Consider the following 20,794-nt stretch of genomic DNA (forward strand, 5'->3'; position numbering starts at 1 on the left):
TTAGCCAGTGCAACAGAGCTGTGCAAAAATATCCTTGTAAATGTAAGCTGCTGCTAATTACTGAGCTGCCTTCAAAGGCAGGTTTTTAAATGTTCAAAATCCATAATGAAAATGATGTTCCGGCACCTAGTCCTCCCCTTATCCTTCTTCTCCGCTGCTCTCCCTGCCAAGGGAACTACTTTAATGTTTTATTTATTCGTCAATGAGCTGTGTGGTAATGGGTCCTTTAAGTCCCCTCGATGCTGATATCTTTGCATCATTTTGAAACAGCACGGAAAAACGATAGTGTCCTCTTGGTGCTTGGGCTCAGCATGAAATTCCTGTCACAGCATTAGTTGTTGCAGCATTTCTCTGAGCTTCAGGATATTGACTGGCAGGAGATTCCCCCTCCTAACAGAATTTTTAATTTTGGTTGGACACAGAGGTACGCAGACAAAGAGCCCCACTGAGCCCCGGCTCAAACTCCAGGCTAGCTCAGCTGCTGCCACCACAAACTTCTCAAGATACATTGACTTGTTGGGAGAAAAGGGAGTGGGAGAGAGGAGAAATGCATACTGGCTTTCCAAAAATGTTGCTTCTCCTTTCACCGAAGCTTCTTGCCCGGCTGTCTCAAGGCTTGTGGGAACTGCTGTCTTGGCTTTGGGGTTTCTCTTTTTGCCATCAGTGTTAGCTTCCCGCAGTCGTGCTTATTAGTGGTGGGTGGAGCTTGACCTGGGCTCCCCTCTCTGCTGATCTCTAAACAACTAGTCAGTCAAAAGCTTCAAAGAAAAAATAGTAGCCATTTGTTTATTGACAGTGCCTATCATTTTCTTACAACAATGCACATGGGTGTTATTATTTTCTTTTTCTTTTTTTTTTTTCTCTGAGCAGCCCCAGATCTTCCCATACCAATAAATGTGAGTTATATATCCACCTAGGGTTGGGAGAATATCAAAAGTGCCTGGTTCCTTATTTGTTGTATCTGGCTCAGTTCCAAGCTGCTGATTAATTTTGATGATTCAGAATCTTTGGCAATAGAGCACTGAAAATGTGAAAAAATATACAATAAAATATATTGAAAGCAACTTGAAATGTCAGGTAGAATTCAGTGAAATAATGTACCCATCAAGGGAGATTAATGGCATTTCTACACAACACTTCACTTTTTCTGCATTCTAGATGGGCAAATAACACATTACTCTCTCAATTAATCATGGCTTTAGATGCGAATATTCTTTGCATCTGACAACCTCCGCTCCTGTACGTTTTCTACCAGGTGTGTGTCTCTCTTCCCTTTTAATTATTTCCCGGGGTCCTTTCTACCTTCCGGCATCTCCAGCTTGCCAACATCTCTCCTTTGTAGGTGACTGTTCCCTTTCTTCAGTACTTTCTTTTGTGGTGTGGAACTCACTTATTTCTGAAAGGATTTGTTGATCAGGCAGAGTTATTCTCTTTGACTAGGAGAGGAAAGGAAAGAAATTGTAGTCTTCTCTCACAGTGGAGGTTTTCAACTGGTCTTTGTGAGAGGGGAACCTTTGCTGACAAAAGAAGAATCAAAGCTGACTCCTCCCTGGTGTGGAGAGGATGTCAGGTATGGGTCGTGGTGGTGGTGTCTTGTCTTCATTTTGTCTTTAAGACTATACAGATGACCAGAGGGAAAGCTGGAGATGATCTCCCCCCTACAACTGGTGGGTTTTGATAAAGAACCTTATAATGCCAGTCTTGGATGTTTCTTCCAGCTGGTGAAAGTGGCCAAGGAGAGCTGAGGACTAGCAGAGTGGTGTTGGAATAAACCGTAGGAGAATTTCACACTGGAGATCCTCGAAAGAAACTATAGGACAGCATGTAGTTTTGTTAGAAAACGCTTGAAAAATTTTCTGTTCTTTTCCAACAGAGATGTGGAAAAAGGACCACAGAAACGTTTCAGGCTTTCCGTAACACAAACATGATGACTCTCAACATAAGGTAAGATTACATCTGGAATGGCTCTCATATAGGGGCTGGTAATATTGGGGAAATGTAGGTCACCAATAAGAACTGAGCCTCTGGCCTCAAAATTGAAAAGCAGGAGTTCCGGGTGAGAGATACAGCAATTTCACCTTTGCTTTATTGGCAGCTAGTTCAGAAACACTGGCAGGATCGTATGTGACAGGGGCCAGAGGAGACAGTGCAAGCATTGCCCTGCAGCGGTACCTGGCATCGCGCCTGCCAGCCGAGAGGCCACTTGGCTCAGCTCCGCTCTCAAGTGAAACAACAAATCCCAAAGAAGAGCTCTGCACCACTTTGCAGGTGAAATAGGCTCCTCCCTTTCATTTCATGTCCTGCTGTTCCCAGAGCTTCGGCAGAGACCTGACCTCCTCCTGCGTTACCTTTTCTACTGCCTCTTGCCTCATGTGTTCTGGCTCATATTTGCCTCGCTTCCCTTTCCTGTGTTTTCCCTTCCTTCACCTTCAAATTGTGCCTTTTGCTCATTTTCTTGTCCCTTTCCTTTGCTATGTATGTCACAATATGTATTTGTTGATCGGCGTTCTTTTCTTTTACATATGTTACTTCCACGTACTCTGGGGCTTTCCTTGGCTTACGGCTCTTCCGCTCCTTCTCTCATCCTTCCTTTTACTTGCTCCTTCTGTTCTCAACAACATTCACACTGTCATCTTGACATGCTTTTTTCTGTTTTTGCTCCTTTTAGTCTCCCCAGGTCCCTTCATCCTCCCACCTACAGCTTTTTTTCTTCCAGTTTCCTTTACTGGAAACTTCACATGAATATCCCAGGGGCTGCTGCCTTCCTCCTCCTCCCCTTGGTAGCAGCCCGTGATATGAGCTCTCGCATGGGGCTCTCATGATTTGGAGCATCAGGAGGGGTTCGTACAGGCACCGCTGCGCTTGCCAACAGATTTTTCAAGTGCAGAGCTCTGCTTGCATGGAGCCCGAGAGGTGACAAGATGAGAGCTGAGGGCTGCCAGCCAGCGTGGTCTTTCATTAAATACCCGTTTGCCTGTGCAGGGTAGTGGAGGCAGAGGCAGCCCCCTTCCCGGTCCTTCTGGGGATGCTGGAGAAGCAAGAGCAGGGAGGGTAGCCTGCTGCTGAGACACGCTCCTGGCTGAAAGATGTGGAGTTTGGGAAAGGCTGGGGGGGATGAGGGTCATGGTGGTCAGTTGATTGCAATCGCAGCCAGCTGCTGGAGGGTTTATGGGAGCGTGAGTTGGGCTTGGGGCAAGCTGCTGTGCTCCCTGGGCACTGTGGGCACCCTCCACAGCTGAGCTGTAGCAGCCGGCAAGTTCCCCTCAGCGTCTGCAGCTGCTGCCTGGATTTATCTCTGCTGATGTCTTAATTGAGTGAGGGCCAGGGGTGGCGAGAGGAAGCTGTGGTGAGGAGGACAGAGACACTTACCCACCGTGGACCTTCACTCCCCGCCTCGGCTGCTTTCCCACCACCAAGGCTGTCTGCATCTGGAGGGCACCTGTGTCCCCTCCCCACAGTGCCCCTCTCTCTCCCTCCGATGGAGGTCTTGTGCAGGGGGGAGAGGAGCACTCATAGCCATGGTGTGCGGTGTCCAACCCAGGGGACAGGTCTCCTTAGGCTCTCTTCATAAAAAAACAGTGAGAGAAGTCTTCATTGGAGGCTTCCCTCCCCGTTGCCTTCAGCAGCAGGTGGCTCGTCTCCCTCCGTGCCTCTGCAGTCCTCTGAGCACCGTCTCCTGCGCCGCCTCTTTCCCTAATCTCCAAATTTCTTGCTTTCAGGCCTTCTTACTCCCTCTCTTGGGTCCTTCCTTCAAATACGCCTCTTTCAGAAATCCTTCTGATAGCTTGTTCTCATTATCTTAATGAACAATTAGAGAGTGAATCCGTCAATGTAATTCCGGTGCTCTTTCTCCTTGTCTTCAAGCAGCATGAGTTATATATCCCTCTGCTCTGTGATGAGCTGGGACAATGTTCTGTGGCCAGCCCTGGGTCTCCACGGGATGAGGAAGTATTCAAAGGCACAGAAAAACTTCTGTGCTCCTGGCTTTGAGACTATTTAATTTTTTAAGAGGAGATTATTAGGCCTAGCTGGGGAAGAAAGGTAGAATAACAAACGTAAGAAGGAAAAAAGAACGGAACCGAGGGCTGTTTTTTCTCTTGTAGGAGAAAAGCAACCAGAGTCACTGCAAGCAAAAACATTTCCGAATCACCAGTTGGTATACGGAGCTCGCTGGATGTCTCAGTCCACCCCTGGTAAGGAAAAGGTTGGTTGTCTATAAGCTCCTTCTCCAGCAGAGTTCTGCTTAACCGAGGCACCAGAACTACCCGTGATGCTCGCGAGCCGTGTACCAATGTTTAAAACAGGGCAACGCAGGCTCTGCTGATACCCATTGAGGTTCTGGTTGGGCTTCTTTCCAGTCAGGCTGAAAAAGATGCCACCTTGCACAAAAGACATAAACCAAATATTTGTATGCAGTGTCTCGGATAGTTCTGTGATGATATTTGAATTTAAGCATTCATTAAAACTGAAATTGCTTCGAGTCAGTGGGTGAGCTGGGAGGGAAAGACAGATAATGCTGCTGCGAATGGGGCCATATAGCGATGCTTTGCTCCCAGCAGATTGCGCAGATCCCGGTAATGTTTTGCCTTTATGTGTTTCTCACCTTCTGTCTTACCTCTTTAACTTTCTGAAGGAGCAGGGAAACAACTGAACGCTGTGCTGACTTTCTGCCTTGTTGTAAATAGCCACGAGAGCCACTGTTTCAGGATAGTAAAGTCGATTTCTTGCCGCTCTTGGAGCTCTTGACGTAGGCTCTCAGGAGGCTGGAGCAGACAGCACCGTGGGTCCTGTGCCTTGCTGCCCTGCCTCCCTCTTTCTGTTCTGAAGGTTAACATCCTGAGGGGCTGGGAGGACTGCGCTCACCACCCCAAAGCAATCTGGCTCCGTTCAAATCCCACAGCAGCAGGTGTCTGCTCAGGTTTCCAGAAGGATTCACTGTTTCATCGTTTGCAATCTTCTTGTAGTTTAATAGTAGGCATCTGGTACCTGGCACTGTCAGCAAGAAAGGGCTGTATTTAGATGGATCAGTGTGGTGATCCCTGTGTTCGTGTTGGTGGGCCATGCTAGAAATAGCACTTAAAATAACACACTAAATAAAGTAGTACTTATGTTAAAGAAATAGAGAACTTTATTCAGTAACTTACAATAATTATTCAAATCAGAACCTCTTTGCATTTTGTGTTTTTGTACTGAATTGAATTTATTCTGTACCACCCACATTCTATTTTTCAGTCTGTCTTCCCCCCCTCCTCCATAGATATCACCTGTGGAAAATGCTGTAGGTGGTACAGTGAGAAGCAAGTTTGGGTATCTGAAATTGAAACAATGGAGATAATTTTGTATCTGAAAAGGAGTAAAAGTAGCTTTCTTGGTAGGCTGTGACAACCACAGTATGCAGATATTCCTGCTAGATGTTGAAGAGTGGAATACCTCTCAGAAGAAATGAGAGTATATCCTTCTTAGGTTCTCAAGTCTACCAAGAACTCACTTGAGGAAAATGCAGTTTGCAACTCAGAGCTCTTATTTTCCTTTTCTTTTTTTTTTTTCCTTTTCTTTTCCAGAATACAAGTAGAATGATGTGTATTAGTTGACATTTCATTTATAGTTCTGACATTTTTTACAGCCAGAAGTAGTAAAGCAATTAATTAAAAATCATGAGTATCTAGATGACTAGAATATGCGGCAAACGCATCCAAAAAATAAAAAAAAAAAAAAAAATCGCAAAATATGTAGTCCTCATCAAACTAGGTAAAAAAAAAAAGGACCCATGAAAGTTGTTTAAAGTGTCAATATTTTGGAAAAAATACATTTGGAATGACTGTCGTGGTTTTTGGACTGAGGGTCGAGACAAGAACCGAAAGGGAGCACCCACCAAACATGGTCTCGGGCAAAACATGACTCAGGCTTTCTTCATAAAACAAGACAATTTATTAACAGTTACTAAACAAAAGACAAAAGGGAACGAAACCGGTTACTTGAGAGGAGAAAGAGAAAACAAGGCCCGATCTTAAAACAACACCTCCCCACCCCCTATTTTCCTTTCGTTCCTGGCTCTGCCTTCCCCCCAGCGGCGCAGGGAGACAGGGAATGGGGGAGTACAGGTCAGTTCATCCATGTTGTTCACTGCCGCTCCTTTCTCAAAGGAGGAGGAGTCTTTACACCATTTTTCCCTTGCTTCGGTGGATCCCCTACTCACAAAGAAAAAGTCCCCAAACTTTTCCAAAGTAAGTCCTGCCCGCAGGATTGCAATCCTCCCCATGGATCGCACCAGTTTGGGCTTTACCAGTCTCGGCCTCTTAGGGAGCTGCTGCCACTCGCGTCGGCGTGGGTCGTCCCACGGTCTCCAGATGCCTCCACGACCTCGTCGTGCATTCCATGCCCCATTATCAACAGTACCTGGTCGCGCATCCCCTGCTCCACGACCTCTCCTGAGCTCAGGCATCTCCTTCCCGATGTGGGTTTCTCCACAGGCCACGAGTGGGTCTCTGCTCCGCCGAGTACACCCTGGCTGCAGGGGGGCCGCCTGCCATCTCACACCGATTTGCAAGGGAAGCCTCAGCTCCAGTACACCTCCTCCTGCTCCATCTTTGCTGACCCGGTCGTTGTGGTTGTCTTCTCTTAGATATTAATCCTCTCTGGGGAAGCTCGGCCCGGTGGGCACCCCGGGAGTGGGGCGCTTACCGAGTCCCCCATGCGGCTCCCCCGGCGCCATCTTGAGCACATGGCGCCGGCCCGGGCCCGAGCCCGAGCGGCCGCTCGGCCGGGAGCCGGGAGCGAGGGCAGCGCCCTCCTGCTCTCTCCTCGCTCCTGAGCAAAAAGCCCTTTCCCGCCCCTTTGTCCCAACTTAAATAGGGCCATTCGCAGAGGGTCCGATTTGGCTCAACCTCCCCCGGGGGGGATGGGACTCAGGTCTGGTGGCACAGGGAGCAAATCCCCTCCCCTGCCACCAGAACACCCCCCCACACATCAAACTATCACAATGACCTGTTAAAAATATTTTTCAGCAAACTGGCAATGTGAAAAATGGCTCATTTGTCACATTGCATTGTAAGAATATGATAAGATTTCTTCTCAGTGTTCATTTTTTTCGTTTTTAAAAGGGAAATTTCATTTCAGAGCTGAAAGCCATTCCAAACTCAAGACTGGAATGTTCCATGAAAAATGTCACTGTTTTTAAATGTTTTTAATGAAAATTTTGCAAAGTTCATGGCTTCACAGAAGGTTTTGCTGCATTCAGTTCTTCATTTTCCAGAAAGACAAGTTAATGGTGAAAAGCTTTCACAGGAAATATATAACAGAGCAGCTTCCTGCCCAAAATCTTCAGTAACCCATGACGACAGCCAGTATTTTTGTGATAGTTTTCAACAAAGGTTGAAAAAAAAAAAAAAAAAAGGTTCCTCATATTCTTTGCAGACTTAATGAGTTTCTTGCTTAACTTCAGAGGTTTGGATTCCACTTTGCATTCCTGGGCAAGCTGCAAAGTAACCCCAGATCACACAGTTTTGTGCTTGAAGAAAACGGAGACATGCTTTTGGGTTTCCAAGGTATGTGAAGTTGCGTTTCTCCTTCGTTCTCTTCGCACGGAGAGCAAGTGCTTCTTGCTCCCCAGGTGGAAGGGGCAGACATCTCGTCCACCAGGGAGTGCTGGTGGACGAGAAGCTCAATATGAGCCGGCAATGTGCTCTTGCGGCCCAGAAGGCCAACCGCGTCCTGGGCTGCATCAACAGGAGCGTGGCCAGCAGGTCGAGGGAGGTGATTCTCCCCCTCTACTCTGCCCTCATGAGACCTCACCTGGAGTACTGCGTCCAGTTCTGGAGCCCCCAACATAAGAAGGACATGGACCAGTTGGAGAGGGTTCAGAGGAGGGCCACGAAGATGATAAGAGGGCTGGAGCACCTTTCTTATGAGGACAGGCTGAAAGAATTGGGGCTGTTCAGCCTGGAGAAGAGGAGGCTCCGGGGTGACCTTGTAGCGGTCTTCCAGTACCTCAAGGGGGCCTACAAGAAAGATGGGGAGAGGCTGTTCAGGAGGGCCTGTTGTGATAGGTAATGGTTTTAAAATAGAGGGAGGTAGATTCAGATTGGATATTAGGAAAAAATTTTTTACCATGAGAGTTGTAGAACACTGGAACAGGTTGCCCAGAGAGGTGGTGGATGCTCCATCCCTGGAGACGTTCAAGGCCAGGTTGGACGAGGCCCTGAGCAACCCGATCTAGTTGGAGATGTCCCTGTTCCTTGCAGGGGGGTTGGACTAGATGACCTTTGAAGGTCCCTTCCAGCCCTAACAATTCTATGATTCTATGGTTCTATGATCTTCCTCCGCTGTTGAATCAGCAAGAAATTGGATGGGTTTCTGTGGGCTTTTCCTACACCGCTGATATTCCTAACTCATAAAGGGAAAGGAAGGGAGAGAGGGAGGGAATCTCCCATGTGTTTCCCTGGGAAAATACACTCCTCCTGCTGATCCTCCTGAAACTCTCACAATGGAGCAACCTCCATGTGTCCATGGCAGCATGTAAAGTAAAACATCTTTTTTTCCCCTTGGCTCTGCTCTCCAGGTGGAGAGGCCAGACTACCTCCTGAGGCAGGGAGCTACACGAATTACTGCCTCTGTTACCCCCCAAAAAGGGCACCTGCTTCCCGCAGCCCTCTTGTAGCTTCCTCTTGTTCTTCAAGCATCGGCTGCTCCTCCCTGTTCATCTGCTTTGGTCCCTCAAGGCAAGTCCCTGCCAGGAGCTTGGGGACGGCATTTCTAATGCCTCTGACCCTGGTCTCCCCTGGCTGCCCCACGTCTCCTAATGGGGGACCCCTTTTAGTCTCAAGCTTGGTGCCTCTGGGCGCTGGCAGAGGAGGACAGCTGCCCAAGGCAAATATCCGATATGCACTTCCAACTTCTGCCGGAGAGACAAGGTCATGGGTAATGGAGCGTGTGTGAGGCTAATGTGACCTCAGAGCACTTTAAAGGACCATATTCTTTCCTTCCACGCCAAGGGAAGAACTATTGCAGGCAATTTGGCAGGAACTAGCTGGCGATTAATTGAGCAACAATTTCAACTGTTGTAAGGCTCTGTTGTGAGGGTATTGATGGCAAAGTGACTGATGCCTCCTGGGCTGCAGGTAAATGTGATTCCTGGTGCTGGAGTCAGGCTGATCGAAGGGGAGTCAGTAACGACAGGGATTTCTGCTAGAGAAATAGACTTTTGTAGGAACAAGTAACAGCAATATGTACTATGTTATGTGTAATACTACACGTATCTCTGTGTGTTTCTTGAGTTTTAATAAGAAACAGTCCAGCTCAAGTCTAGAGCCAGACAGAAGCTAGCTAGCCATTGATTTCGGCTGCTAAAGTTGCTAAAGGCAGTCCAGGTTGGAAACCTCTGACCTTCTCCCTTCTGTGCCTTGGTCACTCTACCTGGAAGTGGCAATTAGTGTGGGTGGTGTGAGGAGTAACACTTGGAGGACCAAGGAGGGAAGCATCCCCTTTTGGTGTGTTGGGCATCTCTGTATCTCAGGGTTCCTTTGAGAGTCTTGTTTCTCAAGTAGGTCTGGGTCCTCCGTGGCCAGTTACTGGGAGAAAGAATCCTGAACAGGGAACAGCAGACTGCAGTGTTTGAGAAGGCTGCCAGGATATGGTGCTGTGCTTGTCCTCCGTGGCAGCGTGGGATTTGTTCATTTGTCAGTGCTTGTGCCTCTCCAGTCATGTCACAAGCCTGGGAGGGGGAAACAGATACACCGAAGCAGACGATGAACGTTATTCATTATCCTGATTTTGTGGGAGGGCTCAGCAGTTCAAGTGCTGTGAGGGAGTAATTGAAGTACTAAAAACAAAGAGCTGACTTGTCACAGTGCTTGAGAGAGGGATGAAAAAATAAATGGGGAGAAGGGAGTTCAGATATGTGGGAGAATGGCTTTGGCTGAAATTTCAGCCTGCTTGAGAAGTCAACTCTCTCCTTGTATTACCATCTCAGCCTGAGATTTTGTGGTGCAGCTAACTTTCAAGCTGGATGAAGTTGACAGAAGAACAAAAGGGAGATTTCCTTGCTCCTGGCCCAGCATCTGAGGGGAGGGGATGTGGGAGGTGTTGCTCCCCTGGGACATGGGAGGTTTCTTGCTGCCTCCAGGGACAGCATGTGGTGGTGGAGGCTGTTCTCAGTGCAGCCTCCTCAACTCCGGGCTTCAACTCAGTCTTCTGTTCACCGCATCTAGATTTTGGGGTAAAACCCACTTGTTCTCCAGGCCTTTCTCTGGTAATGGGAGTTCACAGGGCACTGTAGTTCATAGCACTTTGCTTAACTTTCCCACTGGTGGAAGACATGAAATGGTAAGTTATTCATCTTTCAAATGAGATACAAATCCTAAATCCTTGCTAATCCTTGTCTCCATAGCACAAAACCATCCAAATGACAAGATGTGCAGAGCTTCAGCTCATTAGGAAGAGGCAATTATGCAGCCAACTGCAGCACTGGGCAGTGGTGGGTAAAGCTCAGATGTTTAATTTGGTGTGGAAAAAATGAGGTTCAGAACTTGTATTGTCTAATTCCCAAATTTACAAGCCTGCCAAATGTACCAGGGTAGTGCTAGGATGAATGAGTTCTGGTTTTATCCAGAGTAGATAGTCTCTGTGATAGTATAACCCTCTCATTCCCAGTCCTGGTGGGTTTCAAGTGGGACAAAGGAGAGCTTTAAGATAAACTGAAAAAATGATAGCAGGAAGGTAAGGAAGTTGTATGATCTTTTCTGGCTTCATAAAACAGCTAGTTCCAGATGGATCTGTGCAATGGGTTAAATCTAATTCCCATACTCCTCTTTCCTCCTACGTAATTTCTCCATATCACAAAATACTTCTGTGAGTCAAATGGCTGTACTGGTTTGACTGGGAAAGATTAAGCACAGCAGAAAGGCAAAAGAAAAAGCTTGATACATTCAAAGTATCTTTCATGATTTCAGAAGCCTTTCCCTATCCCTTCCCTTGGTATTACTGATGGATGCAGCCTATCTGGAAAATGGACACTCTTGCGCTACTATATAGAGTGTGTTTTGAGTGAGTCCTAAAAGATTTTAACTCTTTCATCAATTGATTACATTGTCATTGCTACGTAAGACTATTCAGCATAGAGCATGTTACTGGGGCTCTGATTGAAACATTGCCCTTGTTGTGCAGAACTATTTAACTTTGTCTCTTTGAAATGAAATGTGAAATGCTTCTTATCTTGCAAAAAGACAGATTTATTCTCAGCCTCTTGAAAAAACAGGTAGTGAATCTCAAAACATTTCTTTTAGCGGGTATGCATATGGGTGCTGAGTTTTCACCAATAAGGCTTAATTTCTCCCTCAGCTCCCGCGGAAATGTCGCACTGCAAAGCTTGGTGCCATGCAAAGAGTGAAATGCACGTGTCCTTTCCCCAGAAACTTCCCATTTTGTGGCTTGCACAAGCGTGCTTGAGGGCTATATGGTTGAGGTTTGGATTTTTTTGGTTTGGGTTGGGTTTTTTGTTTGTTTGTTGATTGTTTTCTTGTTTGTTTGGGGTTTATTTGGTTGTTGTTTGTTTTGGGGTGGTTTTTTGTTGTTTTTCTCCTAAAATGTTATCAGAAACTCCCAGCTCCCTCAGCTTGCCGGACCTCCGCAGCCCCCGCCCGCCGGCGGGGCCCCGGGCCGGGCCGGCCGTTCGCGCCGCCGCCGCTGGGTGACAGTGCAGGCCCGGCGAAGGCCGCTCCCTCGCTCTCCGCAGCTTCTCCCGCTCACCTTTCCTCCTCTTCCTCCTCCTTTTTCTTCTGCCTTTTTTCCTTCCCGCCCCTCCCTTTCCCATTTAAATGCCAGGAAAGTCGGGAGCCCTGGGCCCGCCGCGCGGCCGCCGGCCCGGCCGCTGCGGCGGAGGCTGCGGGCTGCGGCAGCAGCGCCTGTGCGGCTCTCGCTCGGGCTTGGAGCCGGGGGAAAGGCAGAGCCGCCGGCGGGACACTGAGCCTGGGCTGCCTCTGCTGGGCGGCCTGGCAGGCTCCGGGTCCGGCTCTTCGCTGCGTCTCTGAGCTGAAAGTCGCGGGGACGGGAGAGGGACTGACTTGACTGGCAGCAGAAGGGGCGACCGCGCTCCGGTGGGGCTCGGCGAACCGGCTGCTCTTTTCGCCATCGGGGCGTGTTGTTTCCAGCCCTGCAAAGCACGGTCGGTGCTGGCAGGCTGTGCCGGGGGCTCGCTGGATGCCCGAGGGAAGGGTGGTCGGTTCTGCACGGCGGCTCATCGCCTCCCGGTGCGATTCACCTCACTCGGCCCGCACTGCAAAGCTCCCGGGGCTGGAAGCAGCGGAGGCTGGGGATATGGTCGAAGGGAATGATTCGGATGACTAGGAAAGGATTTACGCTTTCCAACTAACCTGGAGCTGTGGCTGTGGGAGCGTGCCGCAGCCCTTCGGAAGTGCGGAGCCTTCGTGGCTGATTTGGGGCAACAGCCGCGGTTTTAGCAGAGGGAGGAACGAGAAGCGCCTCTCGCTGAAAACGGCTCCCTTTAGGTTGTTTCAAGTCGGACAGTTCAGAAATCAATTGTGTGTATCAAAAGGCAAAATTAGGCTGGGAGGCTGTAGATAAGGATTCCTAGAGAGTCTGTGAATCTGGCCATGGGAGTTTATTACTTCTACAGTACTTTCCACCCAGCGACTTCACAGCTGCTGCAGCAGTGTCTGTGAGGCAGGGGAGTACTACCTTCACCTCCGAAATAAAAGTTTATAAATAATAATAAATAAATGCAAATAAACTGGACTTCTTGAGTAGAACAGGGAATTCATAGCAGAATAGGAAAACGAAGGCAGAACCTCCAAATCCTGTATGCCACTGGCTACATAGAGAAACGCATAAACATAACCGTTAGCACAGCTATGTCAAGATATTTAGCTCAGAGTTTAATGCTAGGTGGTCTTCTGAGAGTCACTGCCTCCAGCTAGTGCTATGATACCCCTGAAGCTAAGGATCGTGAAGCTGCTGCTCAATAGCACCTCCGTGCCCCTGGAAATTTTTCCTCCATCAGGTAGTATGTTTATTATTTTGTTTTGATCAAATCACACAGCCCTGAACAGAGGATAGTGCTCAATGCAAAGTTGTGTTTCTCCTGCAAACTGAAAGCCCGGAGCCTGCCATCCCTGAAATGGCTGTAAACGTCTCCTGATAATGCTAAGGAGCATAGATGGGCATCAGGAGGAGCTCAGGCTTTAAAAAGAAGCCTGTCACTGGGGCATCATTTCTCCAGGAGTTGTCAGGAGCACCGTGTCTTTTGAATGGTTCCCATTCACAAATGTAAAAAACCACGTCATTATTTTGTATTCCCAGAGAGCCAAAAGGAGGCAATCCACCCCAGGCTGCCTTCAAAAGCAAAGATCCTGCGATATCTGCGGCAGCGCTGTGGGAGCTGAAGGGAGACATGAGGGAGGAAGCAGAGAGCTGTGAATGATGGACGCCGGTCGGGTGTGGATTTAAAAAATGCCAGTGGAAATGCCTCTTGGCAGTGCCTGTATGACAGAAGCAGGTGAAATTGCGCACGTGCCTGACAGTGTGACGTCACCACCTCTGTCTCGTGGACATCCTGCTCTAAAGGGCGAAGAAAAGAAGTGGAAGGGGAAAGGGTAAGCCACAGAAAATGAAATTTAGGCACAGCTTCCCAGGGTGGTGTCCTTTCCATGAGGCCACAAGGGAGGGTGTGTGGGGAGGGAGGAAACTTGCAAACCTGGTCTGCTGTGCCTTGAGTTTCAGCCCTCTCTAGAATAAACAAACAAAATTCTATCATCTCAGTCGGTTGAGATACTTTCCATTTTCCTTGCTTCTTCTCGAAGTAAAAGCCTTTGTGCAGAAAACAACACGCTCTCTACCCATGTTCTCTCCTCCGGAGTCCAAACTGATTTTCAGCTCTCCCTTTTCTTGCTTTGCCCAGCCTGTCTCCAGCGTGTCAGCACACAACATCCTTTTCCAGGAAATACCACATGCACTCAGTGTTTAAAAGCATCACGTTTCTTCCAGTTAGCATCCAAATAACGCTGATTCTATTTTCCTGCCTAATTCTATTTCCTCTGCTGGCCCTGCTGATTATGAAGACATTTGTGTGTAAATACAGGCATTCTTCCCCCTTTATCATCCCAATTCCTTCATCAGTGCTGAGATCTAGCACTCATGACATCACAATTCATCACCGGTGTCTGCCTTACAGATGTAGCGGGCACCAGGCAGTCTTTAAATCAGGTGGTGGTAGGGGCAAGTGCCTAATAATGGAGCAGAAAGCAGAGGCTTGTGCATAGGCAATGTGGTGGCTGCTAATCTGTGTGTGACACCGGGACTTAAAAAAGCTGTGGGGTGCCTAAAATGTGACACCAGCGCCATGCCCTTGGGGCGAGTGTGATGGTATGCTGGAGGCTGGGTGTCTCCAGCAGTTTGGTCAGGGAGCGAGAGGGAAGGATGACGAGAGACAGCACCTCTAAGAGGCTGAACTGTGTTTCCATTTTAAACTCTCAAATGCGAATGTAAATTGCAAATATTAAACACCATTTCCCAGTAATGAATATGTTTTCCATTTGTGCGTCAGTCCGTTAACACCTGAATGTTTCTGTTCCCTTTTCCACTCTCTGTTTTGGTTTTCCTGAATTGATGTCTTGCCTTTTTTTTTCCCCTCAAATCCCATATCATAGGTGTGCCTAATAGCTCCAATCAAGTGCAATCATGTTTTCAGGTAGGAGACAAAGTAGAGAGGGAGAAATCCCATGTGCATCACCATGATAAGAGTGGCAGCCTTGGTTTACACCTGCAGGTCGTCACGATCTGAGATGGTGGTGACCACTTCAGGAATAACCTTTCTGAGCACTTGCCTGGATGGAGGAGACTGGCAGCGGGGTGGGTGCTGACCTGATATGATGAACCGCAGTTTGCAGAAGGGCTGGGCTACCTGCTAAATTATCTGCAAATGCACACATCTGTCCTGGTTTCGACTGGGACAGTTAGTTTTTCTTTTTAGCAGCTAGAAGAGTTCTGGGTTTTGGATTTAGTCTGCAATTTGCTATGAGAAGAATGTTGACAGTGCACTGTTGTTTATAGTTGGTGCTGAGGCCTCAAGGACTTTCCAGCTTCTCATGTTTTGACAGTGTGCAGGAGCACAACAGGCTGGGGGGGAGCATGGCCGGGACAAAGGGTCCACAACTACCCTTAGAATTTGAATTTAGATTTAGGATTGAGGGCTCCATTGGCCAACGGAGTATTCCATATCATGCAACATCATGCTCAGTATATAGATGAGGATTGTGACTGGGAAGAAGGACTTTGGCTCTTCTGGAGGCTCTCACTCTCGGACTCTGAGTGCTATCTCTCTCTCTCTTTTTTTCCGGGCCTCTTGCTCATCTGGGATTGTGGTGTCGGGACTTAACTGTTTTGGGATCATTAGTCTGGGACAGGCCGAGCCTTGGTCGCTGGGTGGTGAGCAATTACTCTGTGCATCACTTGTTTGTATAAATTGTTATCATTATACGTATAGCTATTCATATATTATTATTATTATTGTTAAATTGTCCTTATGTCAACCCATTGGTCTCTTTCTCTTTTCCCCTTCAATTCTCTTCCCCGACCCCTGGAGGTGAGGTCCTCTTGGCTCCCCTCCTAGTCTCTCTGTGCCCCTGGCAGGAGTCAGTTAATTACAGCCTCGGAGGCTGTTTCAGAGGTTGCATTCCCTCGTGTCCTCGGCACGAAGCACTGGCAGGTGGTGAGCCTGCTTGCCCTGGCCACATGGCTGCCTCTCTCGAGAGCAGCCAGGCTTCCTTACACCTTTGGGGACACAGCTTTCCCCCTGCCACCAGCACGGCTGCCCCTCGCTTTGCAGAGGTGAAGATGGCAGCTCTGGATGGACTTGTATGGACTGGGCACTCTGCTTGGAAGACGGGAGCTACGAAAGCTGTGAGGAACATGGCTATCACTCTCGCAGGGCCTCCTGCCCCGGTGGGAGGATGGGAAGAAGGTGGGGGCTTGTGAGAGGTCTCCCTGGCAGCCGAGGGTTGCCTTACCCTTTCGTTTTGGTTAGATAAAGGAGAAGCAAAGGGAGAAGAGACCTCCATGAACATGTGCATCTGCTGCTACCTTGTCCTTCAGCTGCTGTGTCTTTAGGAGTTTGCCTTTCCACGTCCTAGGAGTACCACAGTGCCCAAAAAATGAGCTGAGCCCTCCTCACTGTTCTTCCCTTTCTTCCCTGTGCCCCTTAAAAACAGTAAATGGTGGTGAAACTCTTTTTAAAAAACCTTTTTATTTGTCCACTGAAAGTTATGGTGATACTTGGGCCATGTTTCTCCAGGTTTGTCAGCAGCTGGAGATTTGTCTCCTCATTGTCAACCGAGGCTGTGCTTTCAGCTTGTGACTGTACGGTCCAGGCTACTGGGAGTAGCATCGTGTCTTGCTGTTGAGAATAGCAGGGCTGCAACTGTGGAGCCATTAACCAAAACAGAGGTTTTGCCCTGAGACATCCAGAATTTCAACTGGTGGAAGAGAGAGTTGGAATTTCCTGGGTATGTCAAGATAAACATGGACTTGGCAGTCTCTTGTAAGGCCAGATTAGCTCATGGCCAGTGTAATTTTACACATGGTGTGGACCTAGGTTTTATTTCTTCAGTCTGGGTAGATGGCTGGGAACGAGCCACCAGTTTGGCTCTGCTGCAACACCGTGGTGAAAGGGTGCGTGGCTGATGGGATGCTCTGTGCTGGAGCCTGCTCCCAGTCACACATTTTGGCCTCAGGAATAGACATTTCTGCAGAAAGAGATTGATTTTTCTCTATTGTTTGTACTGGAGTAAACCTCACATCCCACTAAAGTCAATGCTGTTACATCAGTGTAAAAATGAAAAAAAAACCCACAACACCAAAAACACTAAACCACAAAAAAAAAAACACACACAAAAAAAAAACACACCACAAAATCACAAGAAAAAGGAGGCAATGGTTTTGGTATTTCTTTTTCTGGAAGATAAAACTCTATCTTTTTAATCTTTGAAAATGATAATAGTTCTGTTCACCAGCATTAAACCCAGGAGCATTCCGTGCCTTTTAGCAAAGCTTAGAGTTAAAATCAAACCTTTTTTCTTCTTTTTTTTTTTTTTTTTTTTTTTAACAGCAGCTTGTAGTCAAACAGCCTGCAGGGCGTGCGAAAAGAGAATGGACGAAATTTTTCTTTCCTGATGACTGTTTTAAGTCACGTGGTGGTTTGGTCCTTATTTACTGCCCCAGAATGTGCTCACTGCTTAAAATAGCGCAGAGGGGACAGACAAACAGAGTAAGGGCATTAGTGCAATGTCAGTTTTCCAATAGAGATGTGAAGATATTGGCTATACGTGTGGATATGAAAAAATACATTATCGCCTAGTGCCTCTTAAAACTAGCCAATTTATTTATATTCTTCATGGGTTGGATGTCTCTTGCCAGGATTTATGGCAAACATCTGAAGTAAAGGTAGTTGTATGTTTGACAACAAAAGTCATAAAGAAACTGTGGAGGGCAATGAAAATTGATGGGGAGAGAGAGCGATGAACAGAAAAAGTGCCATTACGGTCAAGTGATGGGGTAGAAGGTGGAAGAGAAAGAGAAATGGGCTGTTTGCAGTAATTTGGGTACCTTCAAACCACCTTGTTCAGCTGCCTGCGAACATCTGCTTACTTTATTTACTGTTGCACTTCTTGGTAACGTCACTGCAGTTGAGCAAGACACAAGTGTCTATGCTCGTGCCTTTCTGTTTGTGAGATGGAATCTTTTTCTTCTCACTTTTCCCAAAAATAAAAGAAAAATGTCCCTGATGCAAACAAAGCAGGACTGCAACTGCTAGGACAAAGAGCTAAAGATTAATGCCAGCTTTTAACTGAAAAAATACTCTTTCTTCAGCAAACAGGGCCAACGTGCAAAAAGAGATCTTGTTTTTATGGACAGAAGAGGAAAATGGTGTTTTTGGGGGGTAAGTGGATTGTTCAATGGATGTAGGTTTTTTCACTGGGAGCAAAGCTCACAGGGACGACTTGCACGTCTATTATTTTAACACTGGAAGGGTGCAGGTGAGTTGGTTTCTCCTGCAGTTTATTAAAAATAAAAGCAGTAATTGTTGTGGCCGCTTTACATACTTCGTGCTTTGACTTGTAGCTGCCTCTGATGATAATACAGTTACTTGTGGAGGCAGCTGGTCTTTGTCAGGCATAATGTAATCAAAATCCAGTGACTAATAAAAATGGAAAGAAAAGAGTAAGAGAGAAAAATTTAGCAGCCTCTCGTATCACTAGTGGAGTTTTGATGACTTAAAATGTCAAAAAGAGTGGGTGCAGCATTTAGGGGGAGTTTTTAAAAAGTATTTCCCCCTGTAGCTTCTGTGACCCTAAAACTGCTGCCTAGTGCTGGTAGTTGTAACAAAAATGAGAACTGTGTTCTCTTTTCTTTACTTGGATTAAAATATGGAGAGAAAGCAAAAATACATGATGCTGGAAAGCAAACTAGAGAAACTTCAGAACAGGGAAAACTTCATACTGAAGAAATGCTATTAGATTTGAGAAATTCTGTCAGCTGAAATTCTGTTAAGCTCAAAGCTCTGGGTAGTGCCACAAGAAAACTCTCCTTTTTGCTCATTTCTCGTTTTATTTGTTTTGATTTAAAAATTGCCAGAGAGGTAGGAGGTGGACAGATGCGCCTTGTCAGACGTAGCGGGAGTGGGTTATGAAACTTCTGTGAGTGCTCCTTGTCTTCTTCAGCATAAAGTCAGCCAGCAAATTGAAATCTCCTCCAACAAGGATGCAAATTAAATTGACTGCCTTTTGCATGGGGGCAAACCAGGAGCGTTCATATAATCAATTAATGTGGCTCAGCTTTGGGGATGGCAATCTCCAGTTGAGACAATAATGAACAGATGGGGCTCGTAGCTTATTAAATTACTACCTCCATGGCATCTGTGCCATGGACTGAAACGCAGGTGGGGTCGTGTTTTGCATAAATGTATTGCATGGCCTTGGGGGAGCCTTTCAATTGCTTTCTGCCTCAGTTTCCCTTCGTGGAGAAAGTGTTTAAAACATGAACTCTTTAGTACCTGTTTACGAAGATGATTATCTCCCAGTGGCTCAGACCTCCGTTTGGAGTTGCTGGCAGGAACATAATGTTGGTTAGATGAGCTATTTTAATAACCCTTTCATGCTGATGTAAAGCCCTAGTTTAGATGCAGCTATATGGGAGGGGGGAAAAAAAAAAAAGCAACTTTCTGCTGGTTATCTGTATTCTTTTGGGAAACGGTGCTTTTCCCGTGGAAATGAGGGAGCGGTACTGCCTGCATGATGTGCCGAAAGCAAATGTCAACATGCTCTGCCTCAAGCTCTGAAGTGACCAGAAGTGACGCGGATGGATGAGTGCCTCACTAAACCTGCGGCAATAGATATTCCTGAGAGGAAGGGTGCGTTAGCTGAAGTTTGGCTCTGCCGCCGTTCAGCTTATAGATGGACAGCTGGCAGAGTGAGCTCGTGTCTGTGCCACGTACCGTGGGAAGATGTATCTTGAGTCTCAGCTAGAAGAGTTTGCCCATATAATCACACTTGAAAGCCTCTTCTAGCACAGACCGGGCCTGAACAGATCTCTAACCACGGCTGCAGTATGTTCCCAATCATCTCACTTGTGTCTTTTAACTGCTATAATGTAATTGCTACTATTAATAACAAACTGACAGGCTCTCTTTAAATAACTGTAAGGCTGATAGACTGGTATCGCTTGGATGCTTCAAAGTTTGACTAACAGCAGGGAGAAGGTGAACTGCTCCATTCTCAGCTCCTCATGCAGAGAAGGGCTGGCAGCAGGAAGAGGCGATGGAGGGCTGACACGTGACATCCTGACACTTCAGGGACTTTCTGCAGAGGGTTTGCTGAGTAACTTGACTGGTTTCTTTAGGAAAAAACACGCTTTTGCACTGACAAGTGAAATTTTTGGGGTCTGCTAGAAGTCCTCTTGACTCAAAGAATGACTTCAGCTGGTATAGGTTTCTGCATGTGGGTGGCCAGGGGCTGCAGAGCTGGAGGGGGAGAAGATACTCAAGTCCAACCTGCCCCTCTGTTCCCACTCCTTGGGTGAGCTGGGCTGCTGCTCTAAGGATGAGGCAGGCTGCCTGCAGAGGTGTGCTGGCAGGTTAAAGAGATGCTGTAGGGATGTCTCCAGGGAGCTGGGCTTTAGCCCAGGCCCCTCAATGCCTGCTGTCCGAATGGTCTGTTTGTGTTGGTTTCACCTGTTTTTACCCATAAATGGAGCATCTTGAAAGGGGACTTGGGCAGAAGGTTGGTATGCATGGGATCACTGAGGCCAGTGATCAAAGTGAAGACGTCAGCAGGAGCAGAGTGGAGGGGTGCCTGGGGGGAGGCGAGGGCGCCTGTGCTCTAATGCCCTATCGGTCTCTGACGGGTAAAATCCACCCACTGACAAGGGTTATTATGAGGGGAGGATATCCAAATCTGACATGTCTCCAAGGCTGGAACCTAATGTCCCACTTTCAAAGCTCCAGTGGGGAGCAGTTGTTTCCCCCTCAGCGCTGCCAACTGTAGCGTGCTTCTGCAAGCTGAGTTTTGTAATAGAAAGCGTGGCAACATCAGTGTGTGAATGGTGTGTGCTGGTACTTGGTGGGTTCCCCCCATCAAATGAGAGGGGTAGAACAAGACCATGAGCCAAGGAGAAGCCTGGCATAGGTATAAGCCATAAAAGAGCTCAATTGTTATCTGTGTGTTTTGACCCGAGTAGTTGAATTATTTTTTGGATGATCTGGCATGTTTATATGAGAACAAAATCCTTTTCT

This window comes from Tauraco erythrolophus, chromosome 1 (assembly GCF_009769465.1).
Source record: "Tauraco erythrolophus isolate bTauEry1 chromosome 1, bTauEry1.pri, whole genome shotgun sequence".
Classification (NCBI taxonomy): domain Eukaryota; kingdom Metazoa; phylum Chordata; class Aves; order Musophagiformes; family Musophagidae; genus Tauraco; species Tauraco erythrolophus.